Genomic DNA, 26,277 nt, shown 5'->3' with positions numbered 1-26,277 from the left:
AAATGATGCTTGAGGTTTTTTATTATTCCAGCGTCAAGCGGTTGCAGGTGCGTCGTCGTGTTCGCGGGCAAAAAGATCAGTTTGACGTTTTGGAGCGTTACTTGCCTCGGGTGGGCGGCGCACTGGTCAAGAATCAAAACAATCTTCCGATTCTTGCAGGCCATCCTTCTGTCAAGGAGCGACAGAAATTCTTCGAACAGGGCCGCCGTCATCCACGCCTTTTTGTTTGCGCGATAGACGCACGGCAAATGGCTCTCGCGCTTGAAACACCGAGGCTTTTGGGATTTGCCAATTACCGTCAGCTTAAGTTTCTCCGACCCGTCGGCGTTACAGCACAAAAGCACCGTTATTCGCTCTTTGCTTTTCTTGCCTCCTTGGCACGCTTCGCCTTTTAAGCAAAGGCTCTTCTCAGGCTGAAGGTTAAAAAACAGGCCAGCCTCGTCTGCGTTAAAAACATCACGAGGCTCATACCCAGAGATGAGTGACTGCAGCTTCGCGAGCCAGTCGCTAACAACGGTCTCGTCAGCCTTCTTCGCTTCCCCACAGACGCTTTTGTAAACGAGACCGTGTCTCGTCTTGAAACGGTGCAGCCACCCACCTGAGGCCTGAAATCCGTCGATGCGCAGAGCAAGTGCGATCTCGTCGGCTTTCTCACGCAACACTTTGCCATCGATGTTCACACCAGCTGCAGTAACCTCCTTAAACCAGGTCAGAAGAGCTTCTTCAAGCTTCACGTGTTGGGCTGTCTTCGCTTGCCTCGCGTTGACGTTAAATGAAAGCACATTCTTCATTATTGAGTCCCGCTGTCCAACATTGTGCTTAATGTCGACGTTGCGAGGCCTAGCTCCTTAGCCAACTCCGTGCGTTTTCTTTTGGGATCCTCATCGACCTTTCGAAGAATGTCCAGTTTCTCCTTAAAAGAGGGCTTTCCGCTTGCGAGACATAGCTTGCTGCCACTCGGCAAAAAGGCACTATCACAACAAAGCAAGAACGCGGGCTCGAGCACAGCAACCACAACCACTCTGTCCGACGGCACGCATAGAAGAAAGAAGCTCCCGCGGGCCGTGCCTCTCCCTCTCCGGCGTCTCCGCCTGCCGGCCTGCCTCCGCACCAAGAAAAAAAAAAAACGTGGCCAGCGCCATCTGTAATCTTCAAGAGAAAGCAAAAGGCACACTCCGGCCTCCGATACACGCAGATCTTGGAGGCTGTCGCGCGCTGCTCGCCGGCGGCGCTGGCAACGTGCCAAACCCGGCGGCGCACGCATTCCAGCGCCGTAAGTGCACGCTGCTATCTTCCGCGGCCGTCGGTGGGGCCAACGTTGCGTTGGGTGGGGCGGCGTTTATTCGTATCAAAACGCGGGTCAAAAATCAGTTCGTAACAACCGTACTCAAGCACGTTGTAATTAATGGGCCTTGGCCGGGACACAGAAAAATTCGTATCATCCCGAAATTCGTATTAGCCGTGATCGTATCATCGAGATTCTACTCTTGTGGAGGAAAGCCAAGCATAAGGCAAAAATGGGTAAGTATACACTGTCGTCCTAATTTATTTAGTATAAAAAGAGCACTGCATCACAGCAAAGAAAGCACACAAACAAGAAAGGTCCCATCACACAGTTCACACAGGTTTCGAAGGAGAAAATTCAAGGATATTCAAGGAATTTCAAGGGCCCGTCACACATTTTTAAGGGACCCTAGCCTTTCCATTGTTAGTCATTACTCCGGCATTTCAGCGCTTTGTCCGGACTGTCAAGATCGCAGTGATTTTCGACATATGCTCTGGAGGTGACCCTCTTTACAGGGAAGACATCAAGAATTCTCTGAAGAACAATTTTATTCTATGATAAAGAGCCCAGTCCTACTACAACAACTCCAGGCTGTCCAGAAGGCCCACGACGCGGCGGTGAGGCTCGGCCTCCCCGTCCCTACGTGGGAGCGGCCCGCGATCCTCCCCCTATAAAACGGGGGTGGATTCCTTCAGGACCTAAATAAAGTTTTTTTATCTATCTATCTATAACAATGTTTCAAATTCTGACTAAATTTATATAACACGAATACATACACAGTTGAAACTCAATTTAACGATGTCATCACCACGCTCAAATTACTTTGCTAAATCGGGAAGTTCGTAAAACTGAGAAAGGGGTTTTTCAGTCCTTCGAAACCTAAAATTGTAACATGGAGACACCCAAATCTACCACGGCATTGTTTTTGCCACTAACTCATGCTTGCTCATGTGAAAAGTCTGTTAAGGTGTACCGAACATTGAGCCTCACATATGTGGCCCAGGCCATACAGGCCAGGTAGACAGTCACGTGAAATATGACATGCAGCCGAAATGCAAAGACAGGGAGAACGAATGGAGTGATTATGCAAACAGGGCAAGCAAAAAAGTTGCGAGGAGACAATCAGGGTCATTTATCGCATAAATCATGAAATATTGAAAGCACACAGTGGTGTTCAGCATTGACAGGAACGATAAACCACAGCCACCCGTAGTACCATCTGGTACGTAACAGCGCAACTGTTGAGTCGACTGTTCCGTGCATGTGGGTGGCATCTAGCCTTGTCAAAATGAAACTAGGCACACGACTATGGGTGACGGATGTTTTTAACGCAATAGCGTTAATGCCCACGCTTCAAGAGAAAGGTCATTTGAGTAAAAAAAACAGAAAAAAATTTGCGCTTTTTTTAACTAATTTGTTTTGGAAAAAGCTTTGTTAAATCAGTTTTAGTTCCAACTTAGTCTTGTTAGTTCGGGTTGACAACACTGAACCTTATGAGTACCTTCTGGGGAATGCAAATTTCTTCCTTAGATTGGGAACTACATAAAATCTGGTTATGTTATATCGAGTTTTAACTGTATTATTATACTGTAAAAAAGTCTAGCCTTGGCGCCATCTAAAGTAGTTCCCAACACACAACAAATGTTCAGGACAGGTGCTGAGACTTCTCTAGTATTAGCAAGGCTTGGCATCGTTACAGTGAGCTAACCACATGCCCTGCTCGAGACAAGAGTGAAGTTGTAAGGAGATAAGTAAAGAGAGAGACAAGATGCACCGACGATTGGAATGAACAATAGGACAAGGCATCAACAAACAGAACACATGCAAGCTCGCACAGTGTATTGTTTCTGAAATGGAAAAGTTTGCCGCATCGGCGCTGATCTGCAACAGAAAGCAGGTCGCACTGTGGACTTTAGACTGCAATGGTCCCGAAATTCAAGGGTTTTCAAGGACAGAATAAAATGCTAGGACCTTAAAGGGCCTTGAAAATGTACTTTTCAAGTTCAATGGTTTTCAAGGTTTTCAAGGACCTAGACTCATCAAGTATAACTTTCAGACAGAAATCAAATAGCTCAAACACCAGACAAAGTACAAGGTCTGTCTGTAAAGTAATGAGCCTGGGTCCAGTAAAGAGAATTTATATATTATTTGAGTTCTTCAAAATAGTTTTCTTGGGTGGCTGCACCAAGTAAAATGCGATTCCCACACTGCAAAGGATCCCTGAAAGTCAGCCATGATCGTGATCTCTCTCTCAGACACTCTGTGACAGCCCATTGCATGGCGGCGGGCACACTGTCGAAACGGTGATCTTTCTGGCTTCTCTTGAGCTTTGGGAAGAGTCCTGCCGGGCTCACACCAGGGCTGGTGCAGTCCTGATACAGCCCTGATGTGTGCCTGTGGATCTTTACTTATAGGTGTGTTTCCCGAAACATATTTTAGTTGGAAGTCAGTGCTTCTCTGTGTCTTTTCGCTTCGTTTATTTGTTCGTGCTGTTAATGTTTCGAGCACAAAAAGAAGGAGCAAAGCATTGGTTCGAGCTAGTTGGCAATCCATAATGGTGCAAAACTTACACTGTAGACAAGAAGAGACGACATGCTACGAAAGCTGTCATCTTGCTACAGTGCTTGGTGGACGCAATGTGCAACCTGAAGTTAAAGCGTCCCAGAGATCTCGAAAGTCGATTCTTGCAGCAGCTGCTGCCAGTCGGTGTGATTTCACTTACATGGCACCACTTTGCTAAACCTATTGGCATTATTTCCATGCAGCAATCTGGCAATGGGAGCAGCACCACAGAAAGTCAAGTGACTACTTCAAGTGTCTCAAACAACATCCTGCAATGCAGGTGGTGTTAAAAATGTTCCAACCCTGTCCGGTAGGGACTAAAACACGTTGCAGCCAAGCATCAATTGTGCAGCCACCATAGCTGCTCGCGTTGTACCACCCTATGCAAACACCAGTTATGTCAAGGACTTACCCTGTGGATGATGCCAGCCGAGTGGATGTACTGCAACAAAAGAGAGCAGGAGTCAGCTGTGGGATTCATTCTTCAGCATGTGTTTAGCTTCCCTATCCATGCTTCAACACGATCACAATATCAACTCCAACCTTCAAGAGGAGCTCACTTTTTCTTTACGTTGTCATACAACAATTTAGAGGTTAAAAATAACGGTAAAAGGATTAATAAAACAAAAAACGCAAGGCCTGCGCAAAATGTGCAGCACAGTCACAGCATAAGCTGGAGGACTGGTCTGCACAGATCTTTTGCAAACTCCCTTAGGGCGCCTACTGCAAGTGCAGTTGCAAGGTACCCACTACGCCACAAATCACCACATTTTGAGTAAGTGGCAAAGCACCAACTACAAGTCTCTAAGGCAATATGCGCACCTACATAGCTGTGCACTTTGTTGTTGCTGTGGCGAATGATTATGATGATGAATTAAGAACCAAGTCCTTCGTAATGGGTGGAAAGCTTTAAGCCACCCACTCGTTACGCAATTCATAGAGCATGATGCTTGATGTGATTCTACTCTCCTGCCATGCATTATAACATCTGCTAAAGCAATTCCTTGCCATACAAGATGCTAATATAGTGTCTTTTTCCAAAAAATTCTCAAGTACTGGTGTAGCTCTGTGGTGGAGTACTAGACTGCCATGCAGAAGGCCTACGTTCGAATCTGCCTCGAACCCAGCTTTTTTTTTTAATTGTGCATAATAACTACAATAGACAATGCCACCGCTGCCATGTATTGTCTAAGATATTGAGGTTTTGCTCATTTCAAATAGTTTGAAGTACAATGGAACAGAGGCTAGCACAGCAAAAATGTTTTTTGCTCACACTGTTTTCCTTGCTCATGATGGTGAAGTGCTAGAAAGAACAGAGACTTTTGAAGAACACATGACAAGTCGGCCCGATCCTTTGCAATATATTCTTAAGCAAGGTGGATAAAAGGTAGTATTGAGAAGCAGCTGGATGGCATGGATTTGAAGTTTTCTTTGTCATCTGTTTGTGCGCATTTTACCAATGTCACTGCCGGGACCGACATCTTGGTGGACCCCAGCATAAAACATTTTCATGTTAAAAAAAACCAAGATGGCCTGGCCTAGATCTATCACAGTGGTTCTCAAATGGGGTTCGCGAAGACCCATTTAAATAAAAGCCACATACTTCACGCGGTGATGCTGTGTTGTGACCTACTCTTCACCTTTCTTTCTCTCACTGCAAGGGGTCCCTCATCTATTCCACCGGTCCACAAGGGTCCCCGAAAATTCATGGCGAGAAACACTGATCCATGGCGTGCCAAACGCTTGAAGTCACTTTCACTGCACTACACTAGTGTCGTGCGGGAAAGCATCAAAATATTGGGAAGGGGCTACCAGCTGTCACACATTTTATCCTTTAATTAAACGCTCCCGCACGCGTCGTATAATAACAAGTACGAATATGACTACAGAAGTTTAAGACCTTTACTGGCAATCGTGCAGAGCCGTCTATCATGTTACTGCTAGTTGGTATGTTGGCCCGGGTCATATTTATGAAACCTCTGATAATTCAAATAAATTCCTGAGGTCCCCTCGAGCTTGAATTATCGGGAGTTCAGTGTACAATGTTCATCTCGCATGGAACGAACTTGATCCCATGGCCAAGGGTACAACCACTTGCGGCAACTTTTCCACCAGCACCCAACCTATTGCTGACAGTCGGCATAAACTGCCCAGCTTATTCCTGGCAGAAAAAAACATTTAGCCCGAACCTCTGAAAAGCCTTTTTCAAACGATGTCGCAGTGCATGCATATATGGCGTGACCTGTTGTTTTGGCCCCTTTTCCACTGGCATACCCCGAACCTTTTATCTGCTTGATAAGACGCTGGCATACGGCCTGTAGTGCAGAGCCAGGAAACCACGCACCCTTGTCATACAACCCTTGTCATCAGAGCTATAAGCTTCTCAGTACTCGGGAAAGTGAAGGGGTGCAAAAGAAGAAACCAAAAAACTGGGGATCACGGCCCACAATGGCAAATAGAAGTGATTCCTTGAGTGCAGGTCTTGGCCACAACCTGAAGAAGATTGCTAAGTGCCAAGGCACGCAGGTGGTATGTTCTGCCCCAGTTTACGGACGTATGATGCGCAGGCACGTTGCGAGGTAAAGCGCACGAAGAAGTACGTGCCATGTGACCAGGGTGTAGTATACAGCATACCACTGTCATGTGGTTCCATGTACATAGGGCAGATGGGACGCTGCGTGGACGACAGGGCAAGAGAATACGCGAACAATGTTCAGGCATGCGCAATCACAGGCCACCTTTCAGCCCATTGTCGGACCTGTGGGTGCCAAGCACTCATTCGCAGCACAGAAGCGATTGCCAAAAGGACGGACACGGACGCTCGTGCAATTATGGAAGCTATCGCCATAAAAATGAAAGGCACAGATTGTGTCAGCACTCCATCAGTTGTGCTGTCATGGAAAGAAATCGACTAACTTCATGACAAGTGCCCCACTCTTTTTAATCTTAATAGAATGCCTTGCTGGGCAAGTGGGTGCATTGTTTGAAAATAAAAGCAGAGCGCAAAAAAGATGGGACGGGCACCCATCCAGTCTTCTTGTCTCTTGTGTCCCATCTTTTTTGCGCTCTGTGTTTATTTTCTTTCTAATCTTGTTTAAACTTTCTAATCTTTGACCACCAGTTTTTAGCTGTAGATAGCCGCACCTGTATATTCTGCAGAGGGTTTCAATAAACGCCAGTTGTTAGTCAGCAGTGTCTTCGTGTTTCTTTCCTCTGTCCGTGTGTCTAATCTTTGCTGCAACCACTCCACATGCATGTTTTCTTGTTGGCCGCAAGACTGCAGTAGTTGTCTGTTATGGTGTCTTTGATCCTTTGCTGGAACGGTTGTCTTTGCATGACTATCTCTGTTATTGAGTGCCAGAATGAAATGACTGTGAAAGCCTAAGTGAAGGCAGAGGCTCATTAATGTCAGAGGCCTCCTGCATGCCATTACAAAGGGCAAAGCAATGAAAAGGATATTTCTGCAAGTTTTCTTTGAGGTAAAAGATCCTTCCTCTGTCACCATTGTTTCATATTTAATGGAGTCAAAGGCTGCCAAAAATGCATTTTAGTTCTTTATAATTTTGCACTGTCAAGTGAGTAGCAGCCAAGATTACGTTTCTGTATGCCACATTGTAGGCATGATAACAATGGTGCAAGAGTGTGCAGTGGCTATGTATGCATAATTCGCTTGTTCAACTCACTAGCAAACTCATGGCCATCTACCATTTGGCTCAGTCTTACGCATTCGCGTAACTACCAACTGTGCAATCACAGAATCATGAGCACCAACATTACAAGAATAGCATTGCATATACTGTTCAGTTAGTGCCTACATATTTGGTACCACAAGATTATTTTTTGTTTTGTATATTATTATGCACATGAATTATAAATGCTTGCTGTGGATTCATGCTCCCATCTGCCGAATTAACAAAGCAGGTGTTACAGCCTCGACATCGACCACTGACCTTGAGTCCTCTCAGAATCTGGTAGACGAGAAACTGAACATGGTCATCACTCAGTCGCTGAGTCCGGATTATGTTGTTCAGATCTGAGCCCATCAGATGGTTCACCAGGTACCTGCACCACATTGGAACAATCTTATTATTGCTCACAGCTCTGGTATTATGAAACATGATGGTAGCACTAAGGGAGATAAAACATGAAATGAACAGAACAAGCGTTGAACGTCAACTGCCATGCCCGCACTAACAATTATCACAGTGAGCCCACGTAATTGCAGTTGAGCCGCTTTAAAAGAGGTGCACACCGGGGAGCAGTTGTTGTCCCTTATGCGAGGAGGCGTCTCTTATAGACAGGGTTCTGATCAACCCCTATTTTGATTTAGGTACACTGGTGTCTCTTAAAAGGGGGTTCAACTGTATTTGTGTAGTAAGGCTGGTTGGTGTCCCATTTTGGTGACCCCCTTTGTCAAGCCGCTACTGAGCCACCAGAACATTAACTTGGCTAGTAGATGTACTCATAGTGGTAGTTCATGTCCCTTACCTTTTCTACTTTCTATTTACATAAACAAGTACAGTTGAAACTCAATTTAATGAAGTGATCGGGACCTGAGAATTAGTTCGTTAAATTGGGAGCGTCGTAAAACCGAGAGAACGACAAATTTATTGCCTACAGAAGAAGCTCGTGATTTTTGCCTGCGCACGCTTCGTGAGCAGCGGGAGCACACAATTCACAATTCTCGTAGCTGGCAAGTGAAATTAAAGCATCCTCAGCACCCTTGTGTGCCCCAGCAAACCGCCTCAGAAGGTCGACGGCATCCATCACCTGGCTTGGTGAGGGCATGGGAGCTCCGACAGTATCCGAATCGTTTGCATCTTCAGACTCCTCTTGTGCACCGGAAACAAGCTGCACTATCTCCTCGTCATTGAGAACTTCTGTGTTGTCAGTGTCCGTGTCTGCGTCGGCGATCACGAAGTCGTTGAAGTTATGACCTGCGGCCACCTCGTCACGCCGACGAAGATCTTCCCAACAACTGGGCAATGCCTCTTCCTGCTCGTGTTGCGGGCTTGTGGAGCCCGATGCAGACTCAACATAGGCTGCGTCTAGAATTTATGGCGTATAGAACGTCTGGCAGCACACCGCCAGACACTCTAGACGCCATAAATTTGGAAAAACCTCTTTTATTATGCATCTTTTTTCCCGGAATGCTTTTTTAAATCAGGTTGGACAGCGAAGTTTGCTTGGTTACTTCGAGTTCGTAAAAGCATTAAGCCTATGGGCAACTGCGGGGGGAATCCGAATTTGTTCGTTAAATCGGGAAATTCGTAAAATCGGGTTTCAACTATAATTCACTTCACAATTTAAGCGGCTCTCATTGTCCGCTGACAATGCAGGGCTCATTTATTTTGGATGCATTGGTGGCAAAGTCCACGGCTGCCGAGTGGCGCCAGTTCTCTGTCCATCAGGGCAGCAGCTGGTCACTACGAGTGCTCACCTCAACACAAGAGTGCAGTATTATAAAACTAGTGACCACAGTGTGCACGGAAACACTATGAAAGTCCGCAGAGTTTATCACAGGGGTTGGGATGATGAGGCTGGCTGTTTAGCTGTGGCCCAAGGATGGCCACAACACTGACATCTAGGGAGCAGGCTGCATCTATAAATTCAGAGTTTCACTTTCGGGTTTAAATATTTGTTTTGCAATGAAGAAGATCAGCGCCGTTCCGAAAGGCAGAGGGTACCACTCTCGGGCAGAAAGAAGACGACGTTCGGGTTGGTGCATCGGAACACTCGCGTCTGCTTGGCTGTTGCTCCTTGGCCTGCCGTGATGGTTCCTACTGTTTATTAAAAAAGTGCTGCGCCGAAACGCCCTGTTTTAATTTTAATGCTGGCAAGTCCACATCAGAGCTCGTTTTGCAGTAGGCAAGGTATACCGGTTCATTGGTGAGCACTGCACCCTTTGTCATTTAGAATCTCAGTGGTGGACCACTCAATTTAGGACTTGGAGCAATTTTTTGGAGCAGAAGGAGATGTGTTGCCAATGAAAGATAGAGGTTGGCCTTGTGTGTTTCATTGGCAGATCCAGAGCAGCTCCGCCACAGGAGCAGCTCTCGGCTCCGTGAAAAGCGACTGATTCTCGCAAGCACGCCACGCATGTACAGAGCATAGCACACCACGTCACCGATGGACCACACTGCCCGAGCACACCCATTCTCTCCGCGCGTGTCCACGAAGGCGAAAACAGCACGAAACGCAAGGAATGCTGGGTGCTTCCGGAAGTGGATGTGCGTAGCGCCCTCTGCCATTTGCTCTGGCAGGAGCATCTGCGTTTCATAGGCAGATTTCCTTCTGTTGCTCTCCGCCGGAGCGGAGTGCTCCGGTGCAGAGTTCGTCAGCCACTCCGAATCCGCCATAGGAATTCACCATAAGATAATATTAGCATTCTTCCAAGATTTTGGTACCCTCACAGTTAAGAGACATTTCGTATACAGGTTGGCCAATTTTTCTAGCACAATCTGTCCATCGTCTTTCAACAGATCTGATGTTACCTGATCCTCACCAGCGGCTTTGCCTCTTTGCATTCCCTCTACGGCTTCTTTCATTTCCCATGCCATTACTGGTGGGATGTCCACTTCCTCTGGGCTACTACTACTTCTTACATTACTGTCCTAGTTGTCCCGGCTACTGTACAGACCTCTGTCAAACTCCTCAGCTACTTTAACTATCCTATCCATATTGTTAAAGGAAAGAAGACTTTTTATGGACTAGTTTTTCTTCGTTAGAAAAAATATTAATGAGAACTAACTGACAATAATGCCAAAGAAAGTATAGGGGATGTTATTTGTAGTAATTAGGATATAAATGTCAAGAAAGTAAAGTGGACGCAATGATAACTTGCGGCAGGAACCGCTTCATTTCTTCACATTTATATCCTAATTACTGCAAACAACATCCCATATTTTTTCCTTGGCATTATTGTCTGTTAGTTCTCATTAATATCTATATTGTTAGTGACTTTGCCATCCTTGTCCCTTAGTGCATACATCTAGCTTTTACCTGGGCCCAGGTTTCTCTTCACCGCTTTGAGGCTGCGCCCGTTCTTTTAGAGAATGTTCAATTCTCTCTATGTTATATCATCTTATACCGGCTACTTTACGCCTATTGATTAACTTTGGAAGCTCTGCCTGTTCTATTTTGCCTGTTGTGTTTGAGGCTTTCATGCTTTGACATTTCTTAATGAGGTTTTTCGTCTCCTAGGAGAGCTTGCCAGTGCCCTGTCTAATGGCTGTACCTCCAACTTTCACTATACACTCCGTAATGATGTTCGTCAGATTATCATTCACTGTGTCAACGCTAAGGTTGGTTTCCTCGCTTAGAGCCGAGTATCTGTTCTGGAGTGAGACCCTGAATTCCTGTACTTTCCCTCTTGGTGCTAGCTCGTTAATTAGCTTCTTACGTACCAGTTTCTGCCGTTCTTTCCTCAAGTCCAGGCGAATTCGAGACCTTACCATTCTATGGTCACTGCATCGTATCTTCTCAACCACTTCCACATCCTGCACGATGCCAGGGTATGCGCACAATATGAAGTCTATTTCATTCTTAGTTTCGTCACTACAGTTCCTCCACGTCCACTTATGGTTCGCCCGTTTTCAGTAGCACATATTCAAGATTCGTAAATTATTGCGTTCGGTGAACTCTACTAGTAACTCCCCCCTGGCATTTCTAGAACCAATGCCATATTCCCCCACTGCCTGGTCTCCAGCCTCCTTTTTGCCTACCTTGGCATTAAAGTCGCCCATCAGTACAGTATACTGTGTCTTTACCTTATTCATTACTGATTCCACGTCTTCATAGAAGCGTTCCACTAAATGGTCATCATGGTTAGATATAGGCACGTAGGCCTGTACCACCTTCATCTTGTACCTATTACTAAGTTTAATTACAATACTTGCTACCCTCTCACTAATGCTATAGTACTCCTCTGTGTTACCAGCTATACTTTTATGGATAAGGAATCCCACTCCCCGTTTTCTTCTGTCAAGTAAGCCACGATGGCATAGGACATGCCCATTCTTTAGCAGTGTATAGGCCTCGTCTGTCCTCCTAACCTCACTGAGCCCTATTACATCCCATTTAACACCCTCTAGTTTCTAGTTCCTCGAATATCACTGCTAGACTCGCCTTGCCAGATAAAGTTCTGGCGCTGAACATTGCCAAGTTCAAATTCCAATAGTGGCCTGCCCGGAACCAGAGATTCTTGGCACCCTCCGCTGCGTCGCAGGCCTGACCGCCACCGTGGTCAGTTGCTTCGCAGCTGCTGGGGACTGAGGACAGTGAGGATGGTGTATTCATGTGGAAGGTGGTGGCCAAATACTGCACCGGGTGGCCAATCGTTCTCTGGTGGGGGAGTGCATTACTGGCTGTGGTCACTAGTGAGGCCGCACCCCGGGCCCCTTTGTATGCAATTCCATCTTCACATGGATTTTTTTTTTTTAAATCCAGTGAGGAATTGTCTTGCACCGGGATTCGAACCACACACCCCTTGCATACGAGAGATGCTCTACCTCTATGCCATCGCTGCCACTCTGCAAGCACTGAGAACTAATTCGACTGCATACCGCTTACTTCCCATTAAGCTATACAGTTTCTTAACTTAGAGAAATATTTTTGCATTGTACTTTGGATTCAACGAAGCTACCATGAGCCATACCCACACTTTTGTAGTCTTGAGCTGCCATGGTGGTACAGTGGTTACGGCACTCGGCTGCTAACCCAACGGTCGTGGGTTTGATCCCAGCTGCCGCGGTTGCATTTTCGATGGAGGCAGAAATGCTAGAGGCTCGTGTGCTTAGATTTAGGTATATGTTAGAACCCCAGGTGGTCGAAAATTCCAGAGCTTTTCACTACAGCATGCCTTATAATCCAATCATGGCTCTGGCACATAAAACCCTAGCAATTATTATTATTACTTCCTGTCGCGTGGTTAGTGCCGGTGATTGCTCTTTATTGGGCCCGAACATATATAGGCACACACATACAAGTTACAGGGGGCGCCACACTCTGGTGGCAGCCTAACAAAAGGGCTGACCTATGGCGGCCTCTACACTTGCATGGTCTGTAGCTTAGTAAAGCTTGTTGCTGGGCTTGTTGGTACATGTTTACTTAAATACTAAAAAGATGCCCTTTGCTGTTCTGTACCACCCTGTACAAACATGCATGAATCATCTGAATGATGAAAAGCCAATTTCTTTTTGAGAGAGTGTTAGAGATGCCATACTAAGGCATTTATCTTTAAGGCGTACTATTTCAGCTGCTTCAATTATTTCTCTAGTTCTTTTTTCTTTGTGTCTAGCAATGACTCTTGCCTCGCAAAACCTCGGTGCGCAGCCACAATCCCTGCAATGGATACCAAGGTGGCTGCTAAGAGCCTTCGGCACATTGTACTCGTGTTCCTTCAACCTTACATTTAAGCACCTTCCTGTTTGTCCTACACATCTTTTTCCGAAGGACAGCGGGATCGAATACACAACATGTTCCACGCATTCTACAAAGCTGGGTTTATGGTTTTTTGCACAGTACTGCTACTTACTTGCTGTGTTGTGCACTTGTGCACACATAGCCGATAGCTTTTTTGGCGCAGAGAATAGCACGCTCACATTGGCATCCTAGCAATCATAAAGTGCATTGCATATTTTTAAACTGAGGCTACAGTTAGCTGAGGCACCCTGTATACCCATCGCGGACTAATAATAAAGGGAGATGCTTGATGTACTGGGCTGGAGCGGTTTACTTTGAGGCTTTCCAGTTCTCCGGCGTAGTCAGGAAGGCATGCCAGCAGACACAATGGAAGTGTTTCATTGAAAGTTCGCGTCAACAAAATGTGGCACTTCTGCAATATTTGAACATGAACAAAACTGCAGTAATTACAAAGACTCTTTCTGCAATTTTAATAGAAAGATGCTATTTCGAGTGACGTGCTTTCCGTAACAAATGACATAAGAAATTGCTGCCTTACACATTTTTTCGAGCCTTGAAGTGCCATGAACAAATATTCGCACGAACAGAAAAATATCGGGAAGCTTGCACTGCACTTCTTGACCTAAAATGGCTAGAAAATGCTTCTCAATGTCTGTGCTTGTAATGACAACCATCAAAACTCATGGCAAATGCAGACGCTAGTGAGCTCTCACCAAGGCACTTCGGGTGGCCATTGCTGAACAAGTTCAATTAAACATTAACTATGGACGCCCACTCACTGGTTGTATAGATGATTTTCCGCAGCTGGTTTGTTCAATCAAAACCAGATGGCGCCACTGCACCGTGGCCGTCCCCCCACCGCGGCCGTCTCTATGGCCATACCCCTGCCGTGGCCTTTGGCAGCGCTGCTCAATATGTCTCCATCATCGTCGCGTCGTCTCCTCGACGTTCCCATAGCGTCTGCGCGCACGCGAGTAAAAGCGAGCAGACGGCAGCGCCGGAAAACTAAACATGGCGGCACCTGTGGATGCAGTTTCCTTCCGCCTCGAATTTATCACGCCGTCGTCCTGCGCTCTGTGGCCCGTAAGTTCAAAACCTACGCATTTATTTGCTTTGTATTGGCGTCCTGAAGCTTCGAGAGCAACGTACTCGACGGTATTTTGCAGTGTTTCCGAGATTCATTCTCATATTGTCCGAGACAAGGCTTAGCAGGCATGGCTAAATAAACACAGCTGATCGCAATAATAAAGACAAAGCATACCTGACGCTTTTTCTCCAGCGTGAGATGACACAAAGCGATGGCCGATTCTGCCATTTATTTATTGCTGTGAGGACAGCGGGCGAGTAGCAAGCGCGAGTTCGGATCGAAGCGGGAGGTCGCGTCTGCATGGGTGCTGCCATGTTGGCTTGTAACCCCAGCTACTGGCTGTTGCTAACACAAGAATTAAATGGCATACACCATAAATACGAAGCAGATTAGACATATTGCTTATCGTTGTGGCTGCAAATGTCTCAACGTTTTCAACTTTGAGGCGATTGCATGTAGAACTATGTTTTGCTGCGCAAGCATGTGACTTGCTTACACCCTGCTACAATCAGCTTGTGTGGTATACGGCCACGGCCTCTTCGCTGGCCCAATGCGTTGGCTGGGGCAAATGGCTGGGGGAAGGCCAGTTACGATCACGTAATCAAACATGGCCGCGCCCGTGCGCCGCCGCGGAAAATAGTCTATATACAGGGTGTTCATTTATAGACAATACCGATTTCTTATAAAAATTCCTGTGACAGTCAGGCTCCTGTTGTTTTCACACACAAACTCTGTCAAGCTGGAAATACGTTGCCGCATCTATAATGACACTGATAGAAATAATTAACAACTTGTTAATTAACGTTTTATTATTGACTTGAGGGCACTTGTTTAGATGGAAAAGTTGTAGAACATGACAATTTATGGCAATCCCATTTTTTAAAAAATCACCAGAGGTGCATGTAATTCGAGATATCCATCTACCCTTAAAGGGACACTAAAGAGCAAAACGATTTTTCTCGTGTTAGTAAAGTACTCTTTCACGATGCCAAAAACACCACGCTTGCTGCAAGAAGACGCTTAGTAAGCGAGAATACGAGCGAAAAGAAAATGTGGGTGGCGACACCACCTAGAAGTTTCTGCACCATTTGCCGTGACATCACATATTTTGACGGCGCCTACTAGGGACTACGTAGTTCCTAATCGACAAAAACGAAGTGCATTGTCCTCCAAGGGGTCCATAGACTTAACATACCATGTTTGGGGTAATTTTGTTGAGCCAATGGCGCCATAATACGATAAATACACTTTGAAATCCATGACGTCACGCGGGGAGATTTCGGCGCGAGATTTAAAAATGAAACTTTGAACTTGATTTTCTCCTCTATTAATAAACCTAAGATGGTGAAATTAACGGCATTAGACTTCTCATAGCGCAATTTATCGATCTAAACCAATACATTGTTCCTCTTTAGTGTCCCTTTAAGGGCAATATCGAAACTGATCCCGCCTGGCACATAGCAAACGCGGCCTCCTAATTTCACACCGGAACTACCCGCGACAAGGAAATGACGAAATTTGAATCAAGGTGCGCAAAAGCAGAATCTGACAAGGAAGATTGGCAAGTATTCTGAAATGCACAAGTAGACAGCTTATTCTTTGGTTGGTCACGATGTCTAATGCTTATCTGTTTTTTTCTTAAACTATAAACATGCGAAAAAAACAATTCCGTCTCGCAGTGGCTGATCCCGACTTTTGAGCTTCACAGAGAAAGAAAAGGTTGATATGGATGTTTTCTTGTCCACAGCTCAAAAGAAACAGATAAGCACCAAACATCACACGCAAAGTTAAGGCGATCAACTGGCACTAGAGAGACGGCTTACCACTTTTCACGAAAAGATACGGCCACGACACACCTTCATTCAATTTAGTCACTTCCTTGTCACGGGTAGTATCGGTCTGACGAAACAGAATGGCCCCGTTCCTGCGGGCCCGGCACGATCACTTTTGATATTGCCATTAAAATTTCATTAGGAATATTTCAAATTACGTGCAACTTTTGCTATTTCTAAAAAATGGGTATGCCATAAATTATCCTGCCACTACAACATTCTAATATAAACAACCACTTCAAGTCAATAATTAAATATTTAGTTAAGATTTTGTTAATTAGTTGCATCGGTGTCACTTCAGATGTGACAAAGTATTCCCGCCTTGTTGTAGAGTTTGTGTGTGAAAATGAAATGACAGGAGCCGTAATACCATAGTACTTCTGAAAAAATATGTATTTTCTAAAAAAAACACCCTGTATGCGCTCTGCTTTCAGTTCTAGTGCAGTACTGTGTGTTAGTCCCTCATTTTACTCACTCCTGTAAGTAACCAATGAGCCTAAATTTTCATTTGTAGTTACCCTTCAACAACTTGTAAGTGTATATTGGTAAACTTGTAAAGTGTATTCTGTATTTTCAATGAATGATTGCCCGCCATCCTGCTGCATTGCCAACTTGTAACAGGGTCGGGACCTCGTCAAGCAATCGAGCTTTTAGTCCTGTACTCCTCCTATTGAAAGGAAATAAATTGATTGATTGATTGATTGATTGATTGATTGATTGATTGATTGATTGATTGATTGATTGATTGATTGATTGATTGATTGATTGATTGATTGATTGATTGATTGATTGAAATGCAGCTTTCTTCTTTCATTACATTCATAATCGCGCTGCACTTGTGAAGCAAACGTGTCGGTGGTAAGGTACTACGCACAAGTGTCAAACAACACAACAGCAGCCTCTTCTTCATCAATAGTATTCCACAGCAACTTCGCTGTTGGAAAACTCGGGGCATGAGATTCCACTTAGAGATTTTACTATTTTTACAGTGACCAACAAAAGTGACAACTCACACGTCGTTGAAGTCTTCCAGTGTAGTTGAAGGTGTGAACACGTCTAGAAGGCCTATCACCTGCAACCACACAAGCAGTTAGGACACTGCAACAAGGACTGGCAGCAAGAGGATTGTCAGCAAAATATTTCCTTACTGCCACTACACATTCTGTTTATTGGCACCTTTTCACCGAGACTAGCTCATCCCTCTCGGAAGATGGCTACATCGTGGTGGTATGCACAGTGGTCCCATGTAAATATATGCAACAAGCAATGTCACCAAAATATTTCTGTACTGCCACAACACATTCTGTTTATTGGCACCTTTTCACCTAGACTAGCTCATCCATGTTGGATGATGGCTACAGCATAATGTACAGCACTGTGGTCACACAAATATTTGCAAGAAGCACTAACAGCAAAATATTTCTTTACTGCCAGTACACGTTATGTTTATTGGCATCTTCGCATCGAGACTAGCTCAGCCCTCTCGTCAGATGGCTATAGCATGAAGGCATGCATAGTGGTCACGTCTGAGTGTGCGCAAGCTGATCGTGAGCCCATTTTGGTGAACACAGGCTCTTGACAAGAACCATGGCTCAAGCCTGGTGTGTGTCTTTCTCTCTATGTCTATTTGTATCTGTCCTTCTATCTTATTCTGTCTTTCTTTCTTTTTTTTTCGTTTCTCCTTCTATGCCTTTCTTTCTCTCTCTCTAGTTGTTCTCTCGCCTTCTATCTTTTTCACTTTCTTCCCTTTCTTTCTATACATTTCTCTCTCTCTGTACTCGTTCTCCCTTCCTCCTTTTCCCTCCTGCTCACCCTCATTTCCCTTTCCCGCCCCCTTGCTATGCTGTGCTCTGCTAGCGTGCCTGGATAGCCGAGTGGTTACGACGCTCGCCTTCGGATAGTGGGGACACAGGGTCGAATCTCGCCTCGCCAAGAAATCTTTTTCACCAAGCATTTCTCTCTCTCTCTCTCTCTTTCTTTCTCTCGCCTATCAGAATTATTGCATCCCACGCCAGACAAATGGGCGCACATGTTCTGGGAGCAAAGCAGGAGAGGAAGAAGATTAGGACAAGAGAGCCCGTGCCAGTTCATGATGATAATTTCCATCTACGACACACAGCAAACATTGAACGTAACAGCTCTGCTGTAATAATTACTAATTGCACTCTGCGTCTGTTACTGTGTTCCTTCCTTGCCTGTGTCCATTAAGTGCAACAATACACATGCCAATGGAAAACCAACAAGCCCAAGTGGAAACCCTCCTGCAAACAGAACGTGAAAGCAAAGAGTACACGCACTTGAGGAAAACAAATAAGTGACATTTAAATAAGTCCAATAAGTTTGCTAGCACGCAGCGTGGCTTGGGGTGTATGACGTGCACGACTTTGGGTTGGCCATGGTGCTACTTGACTTCAGCATTACTATCAGCCTTATGTCAGCTCACGTTTACACTCACGTCTACTCACACATACAATGCACTAGAGTTCATACGTTAGCTCAGATCAGAGGCGTTAGTTACGGAGAGCGGGAAGGTGCCTTGAGCTCGTCCCCACAAAATTTTTCACAAGTTCTTGACAAAATATCTCGTGTGAGCTATCTCTTTCAATAAAGATGTCCTTACTGGATTGCAAATATTGATAACGCGTATTTGAAGGTACAAGATTAAAGGGTGCCAAGTTAAGCACTGATTACGCAAGACATTGGCATTAAAGATCATTAACACCATGATCGAAAAAGCTAATTATCCGCTGACGTACTCATGAGTCAGCTCACCCAGACTCAGATCGAGCCGAGAGTCTGAGTGAGTCCGAATGAGCAACATTTTGGCACGTTTGAATGAGCCCGATTGAGAAATATTTCAGTGAGTCTGAGTCTGAGTGAATCTGGTTGAGGAAAACTTTGGTGAGTAGAAGACACGCAAATTGGGCGAGCTGGTGAGGTTACATGGCAGAAATATAAAACAGCGCTTTCTTAAACACAAGACAAAAGAAGAAGAGACGAGTCAGCGTCGTGTGTGTCTCTTCTTCCTTCGTCTTGTGTTTAAGAAACCGCTGTTTTATATTTTTACTTTGGTGAGTATAAGTTCCAGTAAGCCCAAGAGCAAATATATTTTGTGAGTGAGTCTGAGTGAGCCCACATTTTTTGCCGACCTATGGACGTCGGGCATTGAGGAGGTGTGCACTGGGCCCATTGGTCATTATCTTTAACTGTGGAGCTGGGCTGCACTCCACAGCTGCTGCGCTGATTGTCAGTTACCAAAGGGTCGAAAGTGGTGCAGTCATAGCCTCATGTCGCGTGTACAATCCATGGTCAGTTGTTGAACACGACATTTCTTGGCAGCAAAGTTCCTCGCGGGCAATCCTTCTACGGTCGAAGAAAGGTCGAGGCAAGAGCTTGTGTCCACATTGGCAACAGTCGTAGCGTTGCCATCCAACCAAACTTGCTGTAATCTGATGTATCTTGAGTAGGGATGGGCGAATAGCAAATTTGAGGTTCGAAGCGAATCCAAAGCGAATAGTGATTTGGTCGAATAATTTCTAATCGAATAGGTCGAATAGTACTCACCACATATTATTAAGAAAAATTGAGCATTTTCTTCATGACCCTTGGTCAATATTTTTAAGAATTGGAACTAGGTATCAGAAAATGTCACTTTTTTTATTTGAAATGAAGTGGAAAAACCTTGAATGGGTATCAAATTTGAATAGCATAGGGGTGCGAGTTAAAAGTGGTACAATACGTTACAAGTTAAAAATTACTATACTTAGCACATAAAAGCCCATATACACTCTGTTAAATTTTAAAAATATCTACACTTAACCTTGAAGTGTGGCTTCGCGGCAGTGCAGATTTCCCCTGGCAGGGTGGTTTCACGGTACAGCAACCGATGCTGCAGTGAAACCACCTTTACAGGGGGTTATGTGCGGTCAAACGTACATATATTCGTTCATTTCGAATACTTCGAGATTTCAAATAATATAAATTCGTATCGAAGAGAATTCGAATACTTTAATATTCATTCGAATATTCGAAACGTCTGAATATTCGCCCATCCCTAATCTTGAGCATTTCAAAAGTTCTGCGATGCCGAATGCCGTCAGACAGAGAACTCAGGCATTCTTTTGTGATTAGAAAATTGTACATGTCCACAGTCACCACTTTTAACATATGCCAGACTGACTTCTTCAACATATTTGGTGCACGTCTCACCTGCACCATTTGCGACAGTGCCTGCTCAGCACACCTATTTCTGGCAACTGAGTAAAGCTCAGAAATGGTTGGAGACCTCCACTTCCTTTCTCCCTCGGGACAGCAAGCACATTCACTGGTCACTGTTCTTTCCGTGCATATGGTCAACAATAAGAAATGCATTTAATGCCTTGGCACCTGCATGTGGTTGATTAACTTGCATATAAAAGAAATCTAAGTCACGTGCCTAATTGAAAGGTTGCACGAGCATAGCTCAGCATGCGCAGATCCACCTTCCTGTGTGCCCTTTCAGTCCGTCTCGTTCACTTTTCCTGCGTATATGTTTGCATGCCCGCCCTCTTTCATGAAGAATCTCTTGTGTTGGTCATATGAAATAGTCTCCTTTAAGGAACTGATTCATTATTAAAGCAAGTCTCTGCACTGAGAAACATTGTTGGACCTCTAGGCTAGGTGGAAGCCATCTCTTTTTTCTGCCAGCACTCAAGCAAATGAATTGTCAAAGCAGAAGGTCGTGACAACAAGAGCCCTGAAAAAGAAATGTTGGCTCTATTGTGACTGGGAGACCGGGAGCTAGGGTGCCGAGGCTACCACGACGGGTAAGGAGACCTTTGAGTGTCTGGGCCGGCATTCAGGAACCATTTGATCTATAAAATCAACTGAATTTACACATACATACAGAACATCTTCAAATGCTGACTGGTGACTGTCGAGTCCAAGCCACAAGTGACCGACTCCATGACTGCAGTCCTCCTTCCTCCAAGTTTCCCTCCTCCTCTAACGGTCGTGGCCGCTCGCGAGGGGGCAAGGAAGCTCGTAACTCTTGTGCGATGCCGTCCAAGCAGCGCTGGGTTCGACGCGGTGCCCACACCTCTGATCTCGCCGCGGCCACGTGGTTCACACACCAGGCTTCTCCCTCGAAGCTCTCCGTCTTCTAAGAAGAACGGCTGCGTCGGCCGCTCAAAAGAGGGCGGGGCAGCACGTGTTCGTCGTCGCTTCCGCGCGGCGCCACAGCAGAGGAAAGCACATCTGTGCATCTCCACTGCGATGTCCGAAGCTCCCCTCGTCCACTCGGGAAAGGCAGGCACGATCACAACAGCTCCAACAACTTCCTTTTCTTCCTTCCATTACATGGAGCTTATTTATTATGAAAGTCCCAGATATGCTGCTAGAAGTTGCTGTGCTGTCGTACAAAAATAATAGGATTCTTAATAACAATTGTTGGGGTTTAACGTCCCAAAACCATGGTATGATTATGAGGGACACCGTAGTGGAGGGCACTGGAAATCTCAACCACCTGGAGTGCTTTAATGTGCACCTAATCTAAGTACACGGGCCTCAAGCATTTTCACCTCCATCGAAAATGCATCGCTGCGGCCGGGATTCGATCTCGCGACCTTCGGGTCAGCAGTCGAGCACCGTAGGGTTATAATAGGATTCTTCACCAGAGCTTGTCTTGCTGCTGCCATCCCACAGGCACCTTATAAAAACTCATTTGCCCAAACACAAAAGGTTGACATTTGGGCAAGTAGGTAACTAGGTTTCCATGTTCAAATGAAGGCAGCGCAAAACAACTTATGCAAAGATTTGGGAAAGATGCTAAGCAATTACTGCAAGTGGAATTTATTGAGAGATACATAACTAGATAGAGATACCAACTGCCAAAACATGTCATTCATTATTTCGTGCAAACCACACAAACAAAAGGTGGCAACAAATGCACAAGCACTGAATTATTATAACAATCACTCGACCTCTAGAAAGTAAATGTCGTTTGCCAGTCTTTTCTACTGTTGTTTTCCGCTAATACTAGTGATGGCATTCTTACTGCCACAAATGACTGACAGCAGAGGCAAATCAGAAGCTCTCACATTTTCGTGTCCATGTGCTTGAGAAGCCGCAGTTCTCGGTATGTGCGCTTGGCATGAATAGCCGACTGGAAGGGCCGCGACAACTTCTTGATGGCCACCTTCTGCTTTTCTCCTTGTCAAATGCTGAACTGCACCAGCACATGTTAAGGAATATCCTAAACTCAGGACTCGGCCAACAGGACACTGTACGTTAAATTAAATACACTCACTGCACCGCAACTCAATAAACTACCTTTATTGTTCAAAAGTCTCCACAGCAGCATAAAATCTAACAGGATCAATGAAATTCACAGGAAACATTATAAATATTCCAAAAATTTCAATGTACTACAACGTAATTTAATAAAGGCAAAATTCGCTGTCTTCCAAAAATGTTAATCATTAACCTCTAGAAATGCAGGCTAACATACTACCTAACATAGTACACTACATGTTCCATAATTTGTGGCCAATTCTACGCTGCAGATTTAGCCAGACAATTTCTAATAATAAATATCTGGGGTTTAACGTCCCAAAACCACGATGATTATGAGGGACGCCGTAGTGGAGGGCTCCGGAAATTTCGCCACCTGGAGTTCTTTAACGTGCACCTAAATCTAAGTACACTGGCCTGAAACATTTTTGCCTCCATTAAAAATGCAGCCACCACGGCAGGATTCGATCCCGCGAGCTTCAGGTCAGCAGTCGAGCGCCATAATCACTAGACCACCGTGGCGGGGCAGCCCGACAATTTTGCGCATGCAGCCAAATTCAATTCAGCTGCCTGGCACCGTCTTTTGAAGAGTAGTGTAAGAACCAGGGCCACAACTCTCACCTGGCCTAACTTAGCCTTGCTGTAGAAGAAAACCCTCCACTGTTTAGATCCTCTTAGCAGAAGGTAAAATGAAACTATGAATGGTTCCCTGAGATCAAGAAACAAGAGTATGATGCATGTGCTGCAAACGAACACCACTTTAGCTGTACTGAGCGCATGCAGCCAACATGCGTATATGCACGCCTAAATAGCACGTACCAAACAGCTGTGTCAAGTCGTGCAGATTAATGTGATCATTTTATGGCTAAATTTCATGTCGCGGACGAAAAATTCGTCAACATGGGGTGTTGCTGGAGCCGATGTTTTGACAAGCGGACTTCTCTTCAAGGCTGCAACTGTCAAGCGGTCTTGTCGAAACGTCGGCTTCAGCAACACCTCACGCTGACGAATTTTTCAACCCTTCCAATCTTCCCTGGGCTTCTGCCTTTTTTTTAATGATGTGAACAAAATTTTCCAAGTGTTGTAACTTTCCTCGTACTGGCATAGCATGCCTGACAACGTATAAAGGGACCTTGAAACAGTCTTGATAATTTCGTACAAATGCACTGAGCCAGCAGAGCAACTCCTTAGGATCATTGGCAGACAAATTTGAGCTCTCTGTATCAAGTGTATGATTTCTATCAGGCCTTGAATCAAAACACATCATAGCGTCGCTGTTTTCAGCAACCCCCGTCCAGGCATGTTTCATGGGTGAGCAACGTCACACAGGAGGCTACTCTGAAGGATGTTCCACTGATATCACCAGCAGTTTTGTCTCAATTTAATTATGAACAAATATTGTTCATAATGTTGGGACACTTTAACGTGGTTGTAATGAAAAAATTGACAAAAGAGAGAATACACATTCACAATTTATACACTCGAAAAGCCGGAGGACAGCGAGCATCGTCTTTGTGTTACAATGTGCTCAGTGTTGACTGAGTAGGCCGTCGAAAAACTGCTCATGGCTGGGGCGCGCGTCTTTTATACATACGCATCGAACTTCCAGTCTATCACTGGTGGTCACGCAAACTCTGAATAATCTAGACTATCACATCCTGCGTGCAATCTTAACAAAGCGCTACTACAATCGCAAAGCTTCTCGAACATACGGCACGGTCAGCATCGAGCGCTGATAACTGTCCTTGCTGTTCAAACCCGAATACGTCAAAATAAAACAAGAAGTGGGCGTGGCATTATTGTGTCCGAATCCAAACGCCCCACTCAACGAAATTTGCAGATGAAAGCCGCATTTTATTTAGACAGGTCTTTAACTAAATTTTGCCAAAGTCGAGAAGCAGAACTTTTAATGTTTACAAAACCTTTCATTTGGTCGCATTATTTCATTTCGTTTCTTCTCAGAACAAATACATACAGCAGGATAATGTGCCATCGTGCTTCCCCGGCGATATCCCACAGGCCACTGCAGCAGCTGCAATCGTTGATAAATCCCAATCGTTGTATAGCACTAAAATTAAGTGCCTTGCATAAAATCTTTTGGAAGTCAGAACAAATAGCACTATAATCATCATCATCATCATATCAGCCTGTCTACGCCCCTGCAGGGCAAAGGCCTCTCCCATGTTCCACCAATCAACCCGGTCCTGTGCTTTCTGCTGCCACGTATTACCAACAACCTTAATCTCATCTACCCACATAATTTCCTCTCTCCCCTCATGTGTTTGCCACTCTTGGAATCCAGTCAGTACCGTTAATGACCACCCGGTTATTGCCGACGTGCTACGTGCCCCGCCCATATCCATTTCTTCTCTTGATTTCAACTATGATGTCCTGAACCCCCGTTTGTTCCCTGGCCCACTCTGCTTTCTTCCTGTCTCTTAAGGTTACACCTATCATTTTCCTTTTCTATATAGCATATATATTATTTATGTCAAAGAATGTAACTAAAACAAAACGTTCCAAGTCACACCACGTGTGCTTCCTATAATTTATGCCATCAATCTTCATAAAAAAGACTGGTCTCACAAAAACTTGCAATTTCACGAATTATTAAATGTATTCTGATGCTACAACATTCAGTTATATTTTTACTGAATGTAATGTAATGTAATGTATTTCACAGTATAGGGTAGTTTGTATTGTCTAGCAGTCTCTTCCCTCTATTGTCCCAGCCCGGAAAACTCAACAAGCAGAATAAAGAGACACTAAAGGCAAATTATAAATTGAAGTCGACGTTTATTGTTGAAATAGTGTTCCAGAAACTCGTAGTGCTGTTTCGTGTCAAGGAAATACTTATTTTTAAAGAAAATCACGTTTTGATGGTGCACACAGCTTTAGCGCACTTCAAATCACCGCCCCAACGTTGCCCACCTTTACTTGCAGCACATGACCAAGAAGGGGTTTAAAGACGTACGCGACAAGCTGTCAAGTTATGAATGTGTTGACTCACTAATCGTGTCATGATGCATTAGTGTCCTCCCATGCTAAGTTTGGTGCATACAAGTCAAGGAGACCGCCACGAGAGCCAAGTTTTGAGATCTTGCTTTAAAAATCTACCTAGTGTACGTATCGGTTAATACCACTTTTGCTTAAAGGCAGCTAATAAGGAATTTTTTGGTCTTGCCATTTGCGCGCTGATCGCTGATCGCTTTTCGTGGAAGTAAATCCTGGGTATATTTTTGCTGGTATCCTAGAGGATCACAACTAACCTATCTGAAGATGTTTTAAGTTCCTAATGCATCAAAATAGGGACGGGCGAATATTCGGGCGTTTCGATTATATCGAACGAATATTACAGTATTCGAATTCGCTTCGATAAGAATTTAGATTATTCGAAATTCGAAGTATTCGAAATGAACGAATATATGTATTAGTGATGCAGAACTATCGATGGCACTATCGATACTATCGATAGCTGAGTCGCTATCGAAACTATCGATAGTTAAAAATACTATCGATAGCGTATCGATAGTCAAAAATTCGTGGTACTATCGATAGTATAAATCAACAGCACGAACTCATTGCAGAATAATAACTTGGTTCCCCACGTGCGTTGGTATATGGTGGAGCCGGAGGAGCAGGCTGAAGGGCAAGAAAGTGACATGCTTGTGTTCTTCACCATAGTGATTTGCTGACACATTCATAGAGTCAAACTATTTCAGCTCTAGCGGAAAGGAATGCGTTACATGTGGGGAACTGCGCGTCTTCAAATTTATATTGCATTTTGATGATTTCAAAATCTAAAAAAATATCAAGAA

At 44.7% G+C, this 26,277-nt stretch overlaps 1 pseudogene; it reads right to left on the bottom strand.

Moving 5' to 3' along the window:
• The window catches only part of LOC119406718 (mitogen-activated protein kinase 14-like), a 76,177-nt pseudogene that overhangs the window by 46,082 nt on the left and 3,818 nt on the right, over positions 1–26,277 (bottom strand).

The sequence above is a fragment of the Rhipicephalus sanguineus genome, chromosome 10 (assembly GCF_013339695.2).
Source record: "Rhipicephalus sanguineus isolate Rsan-2018 chromosome 10, BIME_Rsan_1.4, whole genome shotgun sequence".
In the NCBI taxonomy this organism is placed as follows: Eukaryota; Metazoa; Arthropoda; class Arachnida; order Ixodida; family Ixodidae; genus Rhipicephalus; species Rhipicephalus sanguineus.
Note: the sequence above shows the minus strand (reverse complement) of the source record. Positions and strands in the feature narration are given on the sequence as shown.